This window comes from Anomalospiza imberbis, chromosome Z (genome assembly GCF_031753505.1).
Source record: "Anomalospiza imberbis isolate Cuckoo-Finch-1a 21T00152 chromosome Z, ASM3175350v1, whole genome shotgun sequence".
Classification (NCBI taxonomy): domain Eukaryota; kingdom Metazoa; phylum Chordata; class Aves; order Passeriformes; family Viduidae; genus Anomalospiza; species Anomalospiza imberbis.
This window is the reverse complement of record NC_089721.1, coordinates 37,890,986-37,909,735: the sequence shown is the minus strand read 5'-3', so window position 1 is coordinate 37,909,735 and position 18,750 is coordinate 37,890,986. Positions and strand designations below refer to the sequence as shown.

Here is an 18,750-nt window from a genome sequence, read left to right as displayed (position 1 = left end):
AAGTGAACTTCCTCATAAAAGGGGGTGTGGACATGCATAATTCAGATGCCAGATCTTGCAAAACTGAAGAAAAATGTCTTTTAAATTTGCATGTAGAAGCTTTAGGCTGTGAGCGATCAAACAAGGTCAGTGTCTGCCAATCGGCTGACATAGTCTGAATTATAACCTGACTTTGTGTATTAACACAGACCCAAACTCATTTCAGAAAAAAAAAAAATGTGACATGGGGTTTTTTTTTTTGGGTCCTAAGATAATAGGTGGAGGTCACCTGTGAACACAGATTAGAATTTTCTTAATTTCCCAAAGTGGGAGTTAAACATAATTCTAGATTTAATAATTTGCATTAGAAGCACACATAAGTGGCCATTAAAAATTGAAATTTTGCCTTTGAAGCAGAATGATTGATGACTGTTGCAGCTCTCTCTGTAATTTTGCAGTGTATCCTGTTTCTCTGTGTACAAATACCAAAGATTTGGCACTTTCTTCTTCTGAGAACGTGAGAGGGATTCTGTGTGTCTAATATCCAGGTTATTTGGTATTTGATCCCAGTTCTGATGTTTTGGTCATCTCACAACTCTTGCTGGGTTCCTGGCTTTTGTGTTTTGTGTATGCTTGTCAGGGCGTGGTGGAAAAAAGTCCTTAGACCTTTATAAGCTGCTTCAGACACTTTGGAGGGAAGGAGGAATAACAGGTGGTTTGACATAGAAACTGCTGTGATTTGTGATTTGATGCTGTTTTGTCCCTGTCCCTCCATCACCCTCCCTCCCCCCACCACAATTTCTAACCTTGCATATTCTTGCTCTTGATGAGGTTATTATTACATCTTTTAAAGAAATTTATCCTCCTGAGGTATCTCATAGCAGAATCTCAGGCTTTACGTCCAATCAAGTGATTTATTTGAATTGCACAGCAGCAGAAAGAGTGCAAACTTGGTACCTCTGGGGAGGTAACCTGAAAAGAAAATTCCTGGGCAATTATACCCCTACAGTCTGAGTTTCCAGTGGCAGTTCAGACCAATAATACTGGGGTCTCGGGGCTTCCTGTTGCTCAGCATGTCTCTCTGTTGTCTCTGGATGGTCTATTTTTTTTATTTTATCTTATCTCTGAGGCTATGTTTTCTGCTGATAGCTGGAACTTCTTTATCTTCCAGCTCCAGACATCTCTTGGGTTCCTTTTTTAGGGAAGTTGATAAAAGCTCAAAAGTTCAAAATATCTGCATGAAAGTTCATGGCTTACGGCCTAAGGCTTCAGAAGATTTAATAACTAGTGATAAGCTGTTAACTCCAGACAGCTTCAGACCTGTATCCAATATTCCTTAACAGCATCCATCACAATCTTGCTCTTCACGAGTCTTGATGGTTACCTGGCTGGAACTCCTCTAGGCTGTCAGCCCATTGAAAGAAATTTCACTTCTTAAATGGCTTGCCATAGAGTGGGAAACACAAGGTGGCAGAATAAAAACTTCTTTGCTTATATGAGAGTCAGTGAACTAAATGTTTCTTTACTGTTAACAAATCTGCTGGAGATAGGACAAAAATAAATTATATTCCCACCTGGCAATGCTCTGCAGCAAAATTCTGCTAATGCCCTGTGAAAATGTGAGTATGGCCTTTGATATGGCTGTTGGCCCAATTGCTGGGATTTTCACAACATATTTAGGTTATGTGATGGTCCTCATAAAGTGAATGTCCAAGACTTGTGGCTGAGGTCTGTTCTGATTCTTACTTGCTTCTGTTGTCTTGTTTCTTGGTTTTGGTTTGTTTGGTTGGGATTTTTTTTTACATTTTACAGTGGGTTATGCACACATCTGAAGGAAGATGGAAGTTTCTGTTCTCTGCTGTGCTCTGCAGGCTTTATCTTCCCCGTGTGGATAGTCCATGCATGGAGATGGTTGCAAAGAACAATCAGCACAGGTTCAGCTGTACAGAGAAAATACTCAGCTAATTGTAATCAAATAGGTCCCATCCTAAGAAGACTTCATGGTCTATTTCTCTGTAGAAAGCTCCCTGTCAGCACTAGCTCTGCTGAAAAAAACCCCAAACATTCTCTAGAAGGGATCCCATGGGCAAACAGGAAGACGTTTTGTTGAGATGGCCCAGCAATGCCCACCAGATTTAGCTGCAGCTCTTTGACTTTCCACTCAGAAATCTGTGGAGTGAAACCTGTCTCTGATGCTGAAGTGGGGGACATCACTAATCTCACCCAAAACATTCAAGGTCCTTGTATGCTGAACTCCTTTTAGGCAGTTAAAGGAAACTAATGCCTCCAAACAAAATGAATATGCTATTAATTAAGCGAGAGAGTCAGTGAACTAAGCTGTAGAGAGAGCTTCACCACCTCAACATTATTCCTTTGAATCAGGTTTAAAGCAACAGTAGTTTTGCAAAAGGCATCTGATTCCTGGTTGGAAAGTTGAGTCTGTGCCAGCAGTGCCCTGGAGCCAGGAGGGACATCCCCGTCCCAGGGGCACCAGGCCCAGCATTGCTGGCTGGACCAGGGAGGGATTGTCGTGCTCTGCTCTGGGCTGGGCTGGCCTCATCTGGAATATTGTGTGCAGTTCTGGATTGTTTCCTTCTGTTCCTAACACCACCAGGAATACATATATCTTTCTCTTTACTTCTCTTTTCTTTGTGTCCTTTTTTTTCTAAATTTTCCTTTTTTTACCTTTTTCTTTCTGTGTGGTGGTAGTGATGGACTTAGATGTTGCACATGAATATCTGACATGGAGAGATCTGTGCCTTCTACATCCTACAAATTTTAATGCTTTCCATTAATGCTCCCACTTTGCAGAAGCCAAAAGTCATTGAAAATATTACTTTTGCTCTGAGAATAATGTTCAGGGATGATGATGGGAGAAAGTAGATCACTCTTGGTTCCATCGTGACCTTTGACTCCCTATTCCAAGAAAGGGTGTTAATGGCATGGTAGTACTTCAAGGGCTGAAAATATTACTGAGACAATCACAAACCCCCTTTTTGGCCTACTATATCTATACAGAACTTCCTCACAACGTGTGTTCAAACTGTCTTCAGTGCTTATGCCACTGAAATAAATGAGCTCCTCCATGAGACAAGTAATTATTCCCAGTTTTGAGATGAAAGGCTCTGGTCAAAGAAGGAACACATTTTTTTTTTTTTTTTTAAGGTTAAAAAAAAAAAAAAAAAAAAAAAGAAAAAAGAGAGAGACCATAAGCAAAATCAGCAACAGAAATCTGATCTTCATCCTCAGGACTGTGCTACATCTTGGAATCCACACTGCCTCTCAGATGCTTCTTTTAGTAATTTATATATGCCAAGGACTATGCGATAAGACAGGTGCTCTAAAGGTGTGTGACTTGTGTGTTTAAAGTAATTCCCATGTGGCTTAGTATCTGCTTAGTTCTTTACACCCTGATGATTGATAAATCTCTTAGCAGTACAAGGAAGAAAATAAAAGATTTTGCTGTTACAGAAGGTTTTCTCTTACAAGCTAACAGTCCCATTGTCCTCACCCAGTGGTCCTCACCATTTCTTCCTGCACCCCATGTATTCATTTTTTTCAAAAGCAAGAACATGGGGAAGAAAGATTGCAGGGATTTTTGGTATTATTATTTTTAGGAAGACAGACCAGCAGTCTAGCTATCAGACATGCAAACAGGGGCTGCTGCAGGAATCTGTGAGCCATTGCAAAGGCAGCCCTTCACTTTTCTGCACAGATTATAAGGGTACAACTGATATGTCATGATGAAAAAATCCCCTGGCTCATTCTTTTGGATTGTGAAGCACAGGTGTCCTTTCAGTAAATGAACACATGAGTTTTTGTGGCATGATTACACCTGCTTGCCACCCTTGAAACAGCACTTCAGTTTTCAACGGCTCCAAGTGCCTAAGTGGAAAGTCCAGGCCTTACCAGGGAACTCATTATATTGTGAACAGACTTAATTTTTAATCTGAGTTACAGAAATGTCCCTTAGTGTCCTGATACATTTAATATTTACTGCTTCAAGCAGGCAGGTCTCAGGGGGGAGAGGAGAGTAATTTCTTTCTGCAGTCCATGTCTGCTGGAGTTATTTTTAACTCTAGTTAAAGTGGTAAGTTTCTTGCAGCTGCTTTACAAAAGGAAAAGTATGTGGCATGTGAATCAGTTTGAATCAGATACCGAAGTGTATCTGTGCATAAAAGCCTGGCTTTCACTACTGTGTCACACAAATATACCTTCTTCATATAATTTACTCATTTGGAGACAGAGTAGAACCAAACACACTTGTTTTATCTCTAGGGAGTGCTAGAACCACTTTTGAAACCAGCAGCAGCAAAAGAAATGTATTTGCCTCTCTGGTCCCATGTATTGCCCTGGCTGGTTTAGGGGAATATATGATTCAAGAGGCTAAAAGAAAAAAAGCCTCTGATTCTGCATCTTCTCTACCTTTATCCATGCTCCTTATTGCAACACCTAATTTCCCCCTTCTTTTGAAATCTTCTGAAGTTTCATCTTTGTTACCTGTACAGCATAAACACAGTTGGTCTAGTTGTTTCCTTTCCCACTGCCATCAATGATTCATCTATATCAGTTCATCCCTCCCCTTTGCCTTTACAAAGCCTGTTACCCGTTTCCTCTGCCTTAGTAACCTCTTAGTATTGCTTCTTTATTAAAACAGATAAGAGATTGTGAAATTCTCTGTGCTGTAGGATTTTTATCATGCAATCCCACATGCCTTCCAGAATGCCAGCTGACAGAGACAAACAAAGCAACTTAGCTGAAAAAAGGGAAACTTTTGCCATTAGTCTGTGATGTTGGCTTGTGAGCTGTAAAATTTTATGTCACCCAATCAGCCTTTTTTATCCCTTCATTTCAGCTGCTTGGTGTTGGAATGAGGAAAGCAAAATGCTGTAATAGAGCAGCTGTGTGAGGTGTATCCTGTGGTTCTCTGCCACTATCCTGAATGGGTTGACCTTATTTTCTAAACTAGGCGGTGTCTGCAGCACATGAAGGATAAGAGGATGAGAAAATGGATTTTCCCCTCTGTAGAAGCTGATATGTGTAAGCATCAACAACAGTAATGAAATTACTTTCATATCTTACTTTAATAATTGATCTGCTCAACTATTTGCAGACCGCCTTGCAGGGTCACCACCCATGGGATCTGTCTGCTGTACTGATCCAGGCATCAGAAAACAGAGTTCATGTGACCTCTGTGTGGAAAAAAATGTTGGAAAAAGCTGCCCCTGTCATGGCTTTAGCTGATTTCTTGTGCTCAGTCCTGCAGTCAGAGCCATCCTAGGGGCTGAACCTGAGTGTCAGCAAAAGGATCTCCCTTCCCAGAAATTACTTTTTGCCAGCCTTGAGTAATTAGCAACTTGTGCTTCATCCTAAGGAGCAAATCCTGCCCTACTGAGTCCATGTGTTCTGAGATCTAAGAACCAAACAAAAATAGGTCCAACACCTCCAGACTCTAGAGCTCCTACATTTGGAGTCTGTGTGCCAGGGGAAAGAGCCGGACAAATTCCTTCCTCTGCAGGGTTTTTTGAGTCTTTAGGATATTAATTATAAGTTAAAACACCTGGGGGGTTTATCTTCTTCCTCTCTTTTCTCCTCTTCTTCCCTGATCCATCTAGTTAAATCAAACTCTCTATTAGGAAGATCTAGTCCAGCTCACAGGACATTACCTGAGTGAGGTTTTTCATCTCATTCACCCTGTAAAATCCTTCTCCTGGATTTCAACTCTTATTAATAACCCTATCTCCCTGTCTTTGCTTTTATGTGCTCAGGATGCCTTTTCTTCTCTTAAACTTTTTGTGCATTAGCTGAAGCCATAGTTCTTATGAAGGTGTCTATAGGAATGAAAATGCTACAAGGCAAATGCATCCTTAATTTAAGAATATAGTGTCAGGGAAACAGAAGAGGGTTATAAATCCCAGAAGGGATTTCTGACTCCACAGACTAGGAGAAGAGTCTGTGGGAGCAACAAGCCCTATCTGCGTGAAGCTGTGGGCTCTGAAAGCATCCTGCTGAATACTGCAGACCTCCTGTTGAGATGAGGTTTCTCTTTAAGGAAAGACAAACTGTTTAAGCTCCTTTTGGATTTCTAATCCCCACTTAGGAATAATTCCAGAATAGTGTCTGAAATGACGTTTTGAGTGTTGGAGTATCTTTCTTTTCCTGAGCCCTCTTCAAAACAGATTTGTAGGGTCAAAAAGGCATCACTGAAAATAATGAGCAGGTTTGGGACTTCTCCTGAAGAAAGATGATGCCCCTTCATTAATTCCTATGTGGAAAAGCATGCTTGTTGTTGTGTGTGTGTCACTTTTATCCCACCTACCAGAGTGGAGACACATGCTTGTATATGTCTAAATGAAGTTTTTGTGCATGACTTCCTGTAGGCTGATTGCTTTCTGTGTCCCTCTGACCTGGAAAAGATAGCTGGTATGATTCCTTGTAGGTTCAGACTTGGAGTACTGGATGTAAAACCCCTTTATTTTTTTTATCTTCTGTGAAAAATTTTGCCTTGCTTGGCTTTTCTGTGTGCTGGTGTATCATAAATGGTAATAACTGGAGAACAGACAGGAGCAAAAATTTTTTTTAGACAAAGTTTAATTTGCTTCCTTCAGGGTATGAGGCACATCCATTGTTGGAGCCCTCATGTCTTTCCAGACCAGGAGCAAATGACACCTTGAACTCACACAGGTGCTTTTTGGCAGCGGCTGACTTGCAAGCAGATATGTGTGTTGCAGCTGAGTTTGAGGCCTGATATTCTGACCTGATGCAGAGGAAACATGGCTGTGACTGATGCTCAGTGAAGGGGAAGTAGTAGGAAGAAAAATGGCATTCAGACGTGAACTTCTTCAATGTGGATAAAAAATTAGGATCCTGAGATTTGTGTGAAAACTGGAAACACACAAAAAGTTGCTATAAAAAGTTAATGATTTGTTTCTGTTGACAAAGCAGTATATTTTTATTTATGAATAGAAGATACAAAGAATTCTAGCTAAAAGCATCAATGTTAAAGCCACAATATGCTTTGTACTGGACTACTGTTCATCCACCTCTACCTACACACAAACACACAGAGAACTTGACATCAAGAAAAAGAAATTTGGATTCCTAAAAGGAACTTTGAAGTCTCAGGTTGATGTGCAGAAATCCTTGAGGATATATATGATATGTGCTCTGCTTTGAAGAAGGCTGTGAAATGTTTGTTGAAACTACTGGGCCATGCTCTACTCTCAATCCAACCAGGTACCCAGCAGTGAGTCACAGAATCACAGGGGATTTCTGCTTCTTTGCAGGAAATCAGGAACTTGATATGGCTTCATGAGCTAAAGGTGTTCAATTCAAAATCCATCTTTGAAAAATTTCTTCTATATTGTAACTAATAACCATGGATTTTCAGCCCTTTCCTTGGCAAGTGAGATTTGTGTAGCTTAAAATAAAATAGTCTCTTTGTTATAAATATTTCTGCAAGAAGAGGTCTGAGGGAACATTTTGATGCTTAGGGTGGAGCTTGGTGCTTGGGGATTTGCTATGTGCATAACATAAATATACTTTTAAAATACTCCCAGACCTGTTGTATTTAATATTCTTTACCAGTACCAAGCTCTATGTCCCCTCACCCTCCCTTGCTCAAAAGGTTTGTGTCTCTATCTGCTCCAAAGCTTGCATTTCTTCCAGCACCTGGAAAGTGACAACATTTTACAGCATAATTGCCAGGGGTGTGAGTGTTACATGAAATACACTCATCACAACCCATCTCTCCATCCTAGTGTTTTGGTGTGTTTATCATGAGGTCTTTTCCAAGTCCCAGATATTTAATGTTTTGTACATATGAGCTTGTAGTTTGCTGCCTTGCTTTGTATTTTTTTAATTCTTCCCAAGATGAGGGCTTGAATATTTTTGAGAATTAGAGTTGTTACAGTTTGGGGTTTTTGGTAGATTTTTTTTTTTTTCCTGTAGGGGTGGAGAGAGTGGCATGAGGACTTTTTATGTGCTTATTTGATTGCTTTGGTAAGGAACTAGTCAAATATTTTTAAGTATAAAACTAAACCAACAAGAATAGGCTTTCTTCACTGACAGCAAAAATCCACCATGGTCACAGACTTACCTATAAAATTATTACAGCAATTTAAGATATGACATTTAATTATCAAAATAATGCTTTTCTGCTCTTTTCATGCAATGTGAGAAGGTTCTCAATTTGTTCATTGATCATCCTTGGTGTTCTGCTGTGACCTGAGTCTTCAGGGTTACAACTCCAGCCACCATTCTCATCCAGATTCTGCTTTTTACGCTACATATTACACTGTGGTAGATATTTAGATATACAGACAGTGCGAGCAGACTGCTAGTTTGGTAATCAGCAAAAGATTGCTTCGGGTGCTTACTTTTCCAAAAGATTCCACAAGCTTACATGTGAATCTACTAATCTTTTATTTCTGTGCTGAATTCCTTGAAACTAGTTCCTGAGCTGTAGCATTAGTGCATCTCAGGTAAAATAAGGAGGGTTTTGGCTTTAAAGCTGCATTATGTTTGCTAGTATTACCACCAAAAAAATTTAAAAGTATAAGAGCCCTACAGCAACACAGACAGTACTTGCACAGAGTGCAAAAGTTTTATGCTGCAAAATGTTAAGCTTTACACTGCACTTTTACTTAAAGCACAGAGTAGCAGCTGTAAAAAATTAATATGTTTTCTGGCTTCCCATTCTGTACCATAAATCATGGTTAATGGAATTGTATATTCAAAGTCACTGGGGGATTAGGCTTGGGACAGGGAGCAGGAGACTCTTGATCCATTGCTCCTGCTGAAGCAGTGAAAACCATGAAAAACTGATCAGGAAAACATGGATTTGAGTCTCACATCCCCAGTGATGCTTAGTCCAGCATTGTGAGGGAATGTTTGTACTTGTTTGTGATAAGCAAAAGAAATGTAGACTTAGACTTTCAGTCTGTTGTCAGGATCAAGGTGAAGCACTGGGGCTCCTGCTCCACTGCCAAATTTTTATCCTCTACATGATAGTAGCATTTGATAGCAGCACATCGAGCTGGGCAGGAGAACACGAATGGGTCTAATTAATGGTGAATCTCTTTGCTTTGGTGCTGCCATTGGTGGGATAAGACTCTGAGGGATGCTTTCATCCTGATGAGGAGAAGAGTCTGTGGGAGTATGTCTGATGAAAGTATTTCAAGGACCAGGAATTAATGCCTCACATAATTGCAGGAGCACCATACCAGAAGACTGTTCCAGAAAATACATGGGAAGAAGGGAAAATGGTGCAGCAGAAAATAAAGAATTTTTATTCTTCAGGCCCAAGTGATGACTTTAAGTCATGATGATTGATAACTTCAGTAACATTCTTACAGCCTTATCGTCCGAACTATGCTTTCTTCCCATTGTTTTACCTTGTGCTGGTGTGATAATTTTTCATGGAGAGGCCAAAGGAAAAATATACAGAGTATTTGTCAAGGTCAGTAGAATACTTCCTTCCAAATGAGACTATTCATAGGCCTTTCATTTCCTCTGTGTGATCTTCTTAGAGAGGCCTTGGAGAATAAAAGGACTTTGGATCCAATATATTTTAGCAAAAGCGTAATTTTGTTAGCTGAGTTGTATACTTTTGTCCAATAACAAAGATCACTTTTGGAGAGGTGAAGTAGAGGTTTTGAATTGTTATGAATGTAATCAGCCTTGGGGATTTGTTCTGTTTATTCTTGTATTTTTTGTTTGAGTCTCACAAAATAGATTTTGTTTTATTTTATTTTATTTTTGTTTGGAGTTTGTTTTTTTTTTTTTTTTTTTTTTTTTTTTTTTTTTTTTTTTTTTTAATGGGAGCGTGCAGGAAGTGTAACAAGCTTAAAAATGTAAAAATTAAGATTGATGCAAAAACACTTATTGCAGGAAAAAAAGCTATGGTAGGTTAATTACCTCATGAGTTATTGTAAGAAACAGCTACTGGCCCATGAAAAGAGATGCTGCCCAACCAAAAATGGGGAATAATTAACACCTTTCCCTCCATGGTTACAGGTAACTTATTAAAGTGAAAGCAGACAGAAAGGAAATTGCATTTTTTAATTGTCATGTTTAAATGAACCTTTATGAAATAGGTGTCCTTCAGATTTCCTGCCAAATTCATCCATCAGTGTTAAGTTTTTGCTATTTTTAACAGTCTTCTCCCAAAATTAAGAAAAGGAGACAGCAAGGAATGCTGGAATAGTGAGAACTTTAAGAGGGGGGGCAGTCATCTGATCAGCAAGATGCTGGGAATGCTTTACTAAGACTTCACTGAAATTAGGATTAAATGTATGTTTTGTTCTGTCATGGTCTCAGCATAACCCTTTTTTCCCTGTCTCCCTCTTTCTCCCTTAAAAGAGTGATTTGGTTAAATATCAGTTGCATTTGGTTTCAGGGCATGGCTGCTGGGCTGGCAATACTGACTGGTGCTGAGAAGGTTACAGGTGACTGCCTGCCAGGGGCTGGAAAAGTGTCCACTGCACCAGGGGCTCCACACCACTCATCACACAGCTCAATTACACCTGATGCAAACCTGCCTCTCCCAAAACTCACAGAAAGGAGGTTTTAGTGATGGTGATCATTTCTCTAGAGCCAGATCACTTGAACACAGACCATATTGCTGCTTGTAGAGATACTCGCACGTGTTGAAGATGCTTCTCTGACACTCATCCTGAAGAATCATCTTGTTATTGCAAGGGATGGGGAATAACAAGGCTGCAGTTCATTTGGTAGGTTCTGAGGACAGCATCCGTCACCCTGAGCTCGGATCAAGAAGCACAGGAATGGCAGGCTGATTCAGCAACACATTAACTTTACAGCCATAAAATTATTTATAATGGATGAATAACTTTAGAAATAATGGAAACCATGGAGATAATTCACAATCCAAGCAAATAGAAGTCTGCCACTTTTCTGAGAAGTCCTGCCATTAATGGAGATATAGAATTTCAGACTCTGCAAATGTCAGATTATCACAGTGTTTCTCCTGGTACACCGATAATAGTGATGTAGTGATCAACTCTCCTGGGAAACCCAAGAGTTTGGAAGTAATATCCCATGTCCTGTTAGACTAAGGCCACACATTTGAACTGCCTACAGATCCTGTTGATGTTAATGTTGGGATTAGTGTGCATGCACCAAATAGGGGTGATGAGTTTAAGTGCTTGCTCTCCAAGGATATCTCTAGGGAACGGTCTACTCCTACAGCTGCTCTTAGTCTTTTAAGAATCGCTGCGTCAATTTGAACAACAAGCATTTCCTGTCCCCAGCATATAAAAAAATACATTTCTGCTACAGGAATTGTTTTAATTAACACTCTCTGAAGGATAGTACATACCCAATGTATTTCTCTGAAAATGTTTTCCCTCAACCTATTCTTCTGACATATTTTAGATTATTGTTTGCCATAGTACCCTGACCTCCAACTCTTTTGACTTCTATAGCAACATGATGATATCTAACAGGGTGATGATATGCATTGTCTCATCCTGGATGAAATGCAATTTGGATTCTGCTCTATTCTACTCTGACTCAAATCAGAACTGCTGTTAATGTATTTTTTCAGGAACATTTTTATTTGCAAATGCTTGTGCTGGTCAGTATAGTCCTATTCTGCCTCGCAGAAGACATGTAAAATAAATACTGAAAGAAATTCAGATTTATCTGACAAGAAAGTGGTGCAATATCAATAAAATCTGCACAACCAATATTCTTCACGCCTGTATATCTCAATGGAATACAGTCAAGGTCTATAAAAGAGATCATGGGCTGCATCTTGTGCTCCTTTTGCAATCTCATGAAGCATAGGAAAGATTCAAAGTACCTTAAGTGTGATGATTCCCTTTAAACATCTCACAGACATCAAATCCATTGACACTTTGATGTCTTGCACTTAATCCCTTTTATAAACAGTAGCTCTTCTATCCACATTGTGGTGAGGTACTTTGAAGCAGTTTGAATAATTTGGGCTCTGCTTCCATAGGTCAGCTTATACTTACTTAAAAATAAGAGTGATGGAAGGAAATGGACCCTACAGAATAGATTTAATTTTTTAAATTATATTGAAGACTTTTAAAATTATACCTTCTGCCTTTGATGCAATCACATTCTCACATCCCTCACACTCATGATTAGTCTGTATTAAAATTGCACACAAAATGGCTGTGCTTGTAGGGAATGATACTTCTCTCACTGAAATATTTCAGTTTCTTAATTGACTGTAATGAGCAGCTGCTTCCAAGCTGTCTGCAGTTTTTCTTCACAGCCAGTCAGAACTGTTGTCTTATAATGTGTGCATAATGTAAAGTTTTCATTTTTCTTCTACGTTCAACTCAATCACAATTTGCTGGAATTTGAGAAGTGTATGCTGATAGGATTTAAATAAGCCCCAGGAAATTTAATGATTTATTAGCTGATGGCATCCAGATTACTGTAAATATGGTACAGAGGAAACGTTTGCTTTTCTTTGTTTTGATGTGGCCTTTGTTTTGTCACTGATTATTTTTTTTAATGGAAAGTGCAATCAGAAACCCCCTTTTTCAAATATTATACCAATCAAGGAAGGCTCTAAGGCAAGTTCAGAAACACAAAGAGCACTTAGGAAGGCCTCCAGTATTGCAGCTGATTGAGTTGCTCCCCAAAACCTGTGGATTCAAATATCTGAATTACGTGCAATCCAGGTAAGGTCTTGGATGTTTGTTTTCGTATATGTTTAGCTTAAAGTTGGAATTTAAGTATTGTCCTGGACCTGAAGGCCTAAGTTCCACCTTAAGAAGAGACTTATAGGATTAATTTCCTTGGAGGAGACGAAATCAGTGTCTTCTAGTGCCATACTCCAGGCACCTACAAGAAAAGCATAATAAGCAAACTTATGTAGGATTTTTGGGCTTATTCTTTGGTAATTTATGCTAAGAAGACTTCTGAAGTGTACAGAGGGTTGATTTCTGAGATGGTAAATGTGCTTCTGAGATGTAGGCACTTGGATGTGATTCTGCAAATTGTAATGAATTTTTTGGAACTGCTTACTGATTATTGCAATTGGGCATGCAATAATTAGGTCATTAGATAATAAGATAATTAAACCTCAATTAGATAATGAAACATAGCTGCCTATAATTCTATTCCAGTGCACAATACTATTAAGAAAGAAATTATTATTAAAATGATGGATTAATCACAAAGTTTTCACACCATAAATGCTTTGCAGATTAACATGCATTTTGCAGGAAACCATTATGAAGGGATTATTCTCTTTCTTAATATTAAATGTATGAACACTCTACTATTTCTCAAAAGGAGTAGGGACCCATGGGCCCATAATGTAGTTTGAAAGTAGAGCCTCTGGCAGTATTCTATATTTTTATTTTTATTTCTTAACCTGCCAGAGAAAAAATATCAGATTGCTGACAAACAGCAGTATGACTCAGAAACAAAATTAATCCTGTCATAGAAGACTTATTAAAATTTCCCTCTAAAATTAAAATTTTGGTTGTTCTTTTTTGGTTGTTCTTTAGTTTCCTTTAAAAATTAAAATTTTGGTTGTTCTTTTATTTCCTGTGCTGTGAAAGACAGTATAACTGTGTTAGCAAGTCATGAAAACTACTCAGTCTGATAAATGCAGTGAACAGCTACCATAAAAATACCAAAATACAGTAAAACAATAATGAAAAAAGAGTGAAAAAAAACCCCACAATCAAGCACAAGAACCTCTCCCCCAAACTTAACTACTCCTTCTTTCATTAACTTGAGGTCTTCTGCAGTTTTTTCATCTTCTGATTTCCAACTTGATGTATCTGTTGATGCCATCTTAGTACTAACTCTGCTATAATACAGCCTATGTTCAAATCTCTTCCCCCTGATTACTCATAAATATCAGAGTTTCACTAATTTAACCTACAAACAAGGTATTAATTGACTTTCCTTAAGAAATAACTGTGTTTGAGCCTAGATGGTGGTTGGTACACAGACTAATGGACACCTCTTTTATATTCCATACTGATTCCAGCAAACTGTAAATGATTTTTTTTTATCATCTGTGTGCAAGCGCTGGATTATCTTCTGTGGAAATGAATGGGAGAGTTGCATTTGATTGATGGAACAATGCTTAATTTTAATAGAAGAAGATGTTTGCCCCTGCTGAGTTCATGATACAGCACCTGCTGTTTAAGAGTGCTTTGTTCATTCCACTTGAAGAAGTTCTAGATATGTAACAGTAAACTGGTGCTGAATGTTCCTCTGTGGTCCAAAATCAGACCAAAATATTGAAATTTTTGTAGACTGCTCCTAAAAATGACATTTTTTTAGTGATTTAGACATCACTAAAAAATAACCTACGTTATTTTTTATGTGCTAAGTGAGAGCTTATTGTCTTAGAAATAGACATTTTTGCTTCTTAAAGAAGTGTCCCAGTTTCAGTTTTAATATGAGGTTTTTTTTCTGCTTACTCTAGGTTTTTATTCTTAGCTATTTTTCTGGCTCTATATCACCACTTGCATATCAAGAGAGCACATTACTCCTCAGCCCTACCATTTGCTTTATGTCAGTACACAAAAAAAAGCCAAACTAAAATTACATGCCTGTTTTGATTTTAGTTATAAGAAGAAAGTGTATAAAAACTACAGAATGTAAATATAACATTACTGAAAAAACCTGGTTTAGCCTGCTTGCTTTTCAAGCATGTTTGGTAGTGGAGGAGGCTACTGGAGGGACATAGCTTGGTCTGCTTATTTGCAAGGTTTTCTTTTCTTTAAAAAATGGTAGTTTATCCTTTGTACCTGAAAATCTTCATATTTTAACTTTCTGGTTTGAATTTTCATTTTTCACCTGTCAGCAGGTGCTGATCAATTGTATTGTGTGTCACTTGTGGCTTTTGGGTTTTATTTCTCTCTTTTTGTTGTCTCTTTGTTCATTACATTATGTTGCCGTCTTGTTGGTTCATTTTCCTTCCATTATTAAACTGTTCAATTTTTCTTACCTCGACCACCAGAATTTACCTTTTTTCTAGTTCTCCTTCTCAACCCATGGGCAGATGTGTGTGTGAATGAGCATGGTTCTTAGTTTCTGGCTGGAGTTACACCACAGCAGTATTATAAAGGCTTATTTTATCTCCTATGAAGTTATTGCCAGATTATGCATACTTCTCTTTTGCTGTATGAAGCTTGTTTTATGCTTAATCAGCAAATGCTTAAGCTACTAAGCATTACTAAGATAATTATTCTGAATTACACTTGTCATAAAATTTTGCAGTTTTTAAAAAATATTATTGTTATAATCAAAAAATTCTTCTACTTCTATCTCCAGATTGCTGTTACAAGAGAGCTAGCCTATTTAGAGAGATCACCTTTTTTTTTTTTTTTGTTGTATCTGAAGTAATTTTCCCACTAGGACAAAATGGTACTTAATAAAAAAGGACAGACTTAGTGAACGTAGTCTTCATTAACACATTTTTACACAGCTCTTTGTCCCCTAGTGCCTAATCCACAACATCTAGATCAAGGGCAGTGCTGGAAACTACTTGCAAAATTGTTCATGTTCACCTGAATTTACCTATTTTGTTATAAAACTCAGATTGCAGAGTCACAAACCCACAAATCCATAGAGTGGATGAAGTTGAAAGGAACCTCTGGAAGCCACCTGGTCCAACCCCCTGCTCAAGCAAAGTCACCTGTGGGAGGCTGCCTTTGATCACATTTAGATGGTTTTTGAATAACTCCAAGTATTCTTTAGAATAGTCTTCCCATCCTATCTGAGTGATCTGTGCCAGTGCTTGGTCACCTGTACAGTGGAAATGGTTTTCCTGATGTTCAGACAACACCTCCTGTGTTTCAGCTTGTGTCCAGACTTTTCATTCACATCATCTGATCCACAGTCCTGGATCAGAATGGAGCTGTAGTTGAAAGCACCATAAACATCCTCTTGTTTAAACACTGTTCTAAACCAAGGAGAAATAATAATGTTGCTGCTAATTTGGCTGTTTTCTGCTCTGATCCTTGTCTCTGTGTCTGCATATCCAAATCCAAACGCTTATTGGCTTACATTCCCTATTTCTGAACACTACAAAATCATCCAGCTCTTTCCAGCTCGGCAAAAGCCTGGAAAGTGATAATCTTTCCATGCAGAGAACCCGAGAAACTTGACCACGGAAAAGGAAAATGTGAATTCATGAAGAATTAATACTGTTTCCCTGTTCTTCTCCTGTGCCCATCAGTATGTTGTACAATAGGAAAGGACAGTTGTTAAACTGATTGCCTTTTCTGGTTTGGCAGCTCAGCGTTTAGGAGCACAAAGCAGATGCGCTTAGAGACTGTGTTGTATGTTTCCTAAGACCTTCCATTTTTAAAAAAAATCAAGAATTAGAAGTACTAAATTGTACTGTGAAATGCCTTAAAGTAAAAGTTGGAGTTTATGTCAGCTTTCCCTGTCTCAAGTCATTGAAAAAAGTGAAAGCACACAAAAAAACCCCTCAAACCAAACAAACCCAAAACCTAACAAAACCCCAAGAAGGGCTGGGTGCATGAAAAGGACAAGAACAAGTTTTTCTTCTATTCCAAATATATACATATATAATTGGCTGTGTTTCATCCTAATCATTAAGCCTTGTTCACCGGACAGCATGACAAACCCTATGAGAGACAGTTTTTTGCTTGATTTTGAAATCAGACACTTGAAAAAAAAATTCTCATTCAGACACTTGAAAAAAAAAATTATGCTGCTTTGCTGCAAAAGTGGCAGTGTGACTGGACGGCCTCTTACAGTCCCTTTATCAAAGTGCTCTTTGCACTCATTTTGAGGCCAGCTTTGAGCAATAGACAATTCTGACAATGTGAGAAACACTCAGGGGAGCAAAGAGCTTTGCACAAACAAAACTCTTGTGCTTTTGTTTTTTGTTTTTAGTTCTGCTACACGCTGTTCTGCACACGGAGCCTTTCCTTCCAGTGTCACTGAGAAGAAGAAAACTGAAATGAACAGCTGTACACATTCGGAGAGCCTTTCACAACAAGGTGCAGGAGAAATCTGAGTAGCTGAATACTAAATAGAGCTGTGGTTTCATCATGAGGAGGAAAATATGGTGAAAACAACAAAGCCTTGAAAGTGCAGAAAATACAGCTCTTAGGACAACTGGTGCCAATCAGATAACTTTGTGAAGCCTATTTCTGAGGTGCTGTCATTACAACTGCATAAGGAAAAACCAAGTTAGGACTAGATATTGATCTTTGATGTACCAGTGTTACTGCAGTTGTGAGTAGTTGACTTGAAATTATTTGCAAGGCTGCATGGGTTCACAGCACAAAAGTAGAAAGCTTCCCTTGGTGAACCACAAACTTGTGGAAGCCAGGAAATTTCATTTACTTATATTATACTGATAGATAAGTATAAATTTAGGTTAGATATTAGGAAGAAATTCCTCCCTGTTAGGGTGGTGAGGCCCTGTCATAGAGCGCCTTGAGTAGCTGTGGCCGCATCCCTGGAAGTGTCCAAGGCCAGGCTGGAGAGGGTTTGGAGCACTCTGGGATGGTAGATGTCCCTGCCCATGGCAGGGTGTGGAATTGGATGAACTTTAAGGTCCCTTCCAACCCAAACTATTCTTTGTTTCTGTGACATATATATGCTTAAACATCACTGTAGATACAATGCTCAAAACCTTTGGGGTATCCAGGACTTTTTCTTGGCAGTAATCTAAACCTGAAGTGGTTGGTGAACTCTCTTTTTTCTGAGTTGCTTTTCCTGTGCTAAAGTCTGAGCATTCACATCAGCACAGGTGCAACGATTTCTACTGGGAAATAATTTAGATTTTCCTGCTCATCCTGCAAGCCATGCTCTATTGAGGGCTTTAATATAAGCTTGAAGAAGACATAATTTTCCTGACTAGCAGTGTGTTCATCTTGGCTTCTTGTTTAGAGTAGCTGTGTATGGAAATGGATTAATCATCTGCAGCTCACCCTGCTCCCTCATTTCACCTCCAGCATCATCAGCAAGCAGCTGCCATGTACAAAGTCTGCCTGACAGGCTGGGGTAGGTAGGTTTGAAAGAAAGATCTGACACTTGAGACAGGAGGGGCACATTGCACACTTTTGTGATTCTTCACAGTAAACCTGTGCAATGTTACCACTAAATGCTTCTATGGAGAGTAGAGGGAAAGTGAATTCAATCTTGTATGCACCAATTTCCTTCTTTCGGTATACAGTACTACATAATGGGATGAAGAAAGATGAGGCTGTGTGTGACTGCTGAGCCAAGACTAGAGAAATTGTTGTCTGATGTTTAAGAAAGCTAAAATTCCTGAAATCCTCAGTGTAAGTGTGCAACCTACAACAATTGGAGGGTCAACTTCACCTGCAACAGTGCTAGTTTTATGAAAAAAAACTTTGCCTTGAGAAAAAGGCAGTTGTATGACCTTCATGTCTTTAGGTATATTTTTCAATATTTTCTTATTTATTTCTCTATGAATGGCAGACATTTTCCACCCAGAATGACTCAATTTTCCTTCTTATAGCTATCCCCCTGAAGAGCAGAACCCCTCACCTAAGCCTTTTTTTTCTTTACTCACCAGTCAGTGGATCAACAAGAATTAATTTTTCAAAGGTCAGGTGGCAGAATTATTTTTCTACTTCAGCTGACTTTCCATTTCTTCCCATTGTGTTCATAACACTTTGCAACTGATCCAGGTCAGGGCTTATTTGATGATTTGACTAGCAGTTCAAGCCAGAGAAGGTCCAGGTCAGTTGTAGCTTGAGCAGGAATTGCAAGGGTGTGAACTTTGTTAAAATA

General features: G+C 38.7%; 2 protein-coding genes across 2 annotated transcripts in view; one reads left to right on the top strand and one right to left on the bottom strand.

Moving 5' to 3' along the window:
* LOC137465072 (sushi, nidogen and EGF-like domain-containing protein 1) overlaps window positions 1–5,910 on the top strand; it is a 179,674-nt gene extending 173,764 nt beyond the window's left edge. Inside the window, exon 8 of the mRNA XM_068176791.1 lies at window positions 5,901–5,910. The gene's annotated coding sequence lies outside the window, so the exon portion shown is untranslated. The remainder of the gene's footprint in view (window positions 1–5,900) is intronic.
* LOC137465071 (sushi, nidogen and EGF-like domain-containing protein 1) overlaps window positions 1–18,750 on the bottom strand; it is a 218,137-nt gene that overhangs the window by 15,027 nt on the left and 184,360 nt on the right. The gene's annotated exons all lie outside the window — the stretch shown is intronic.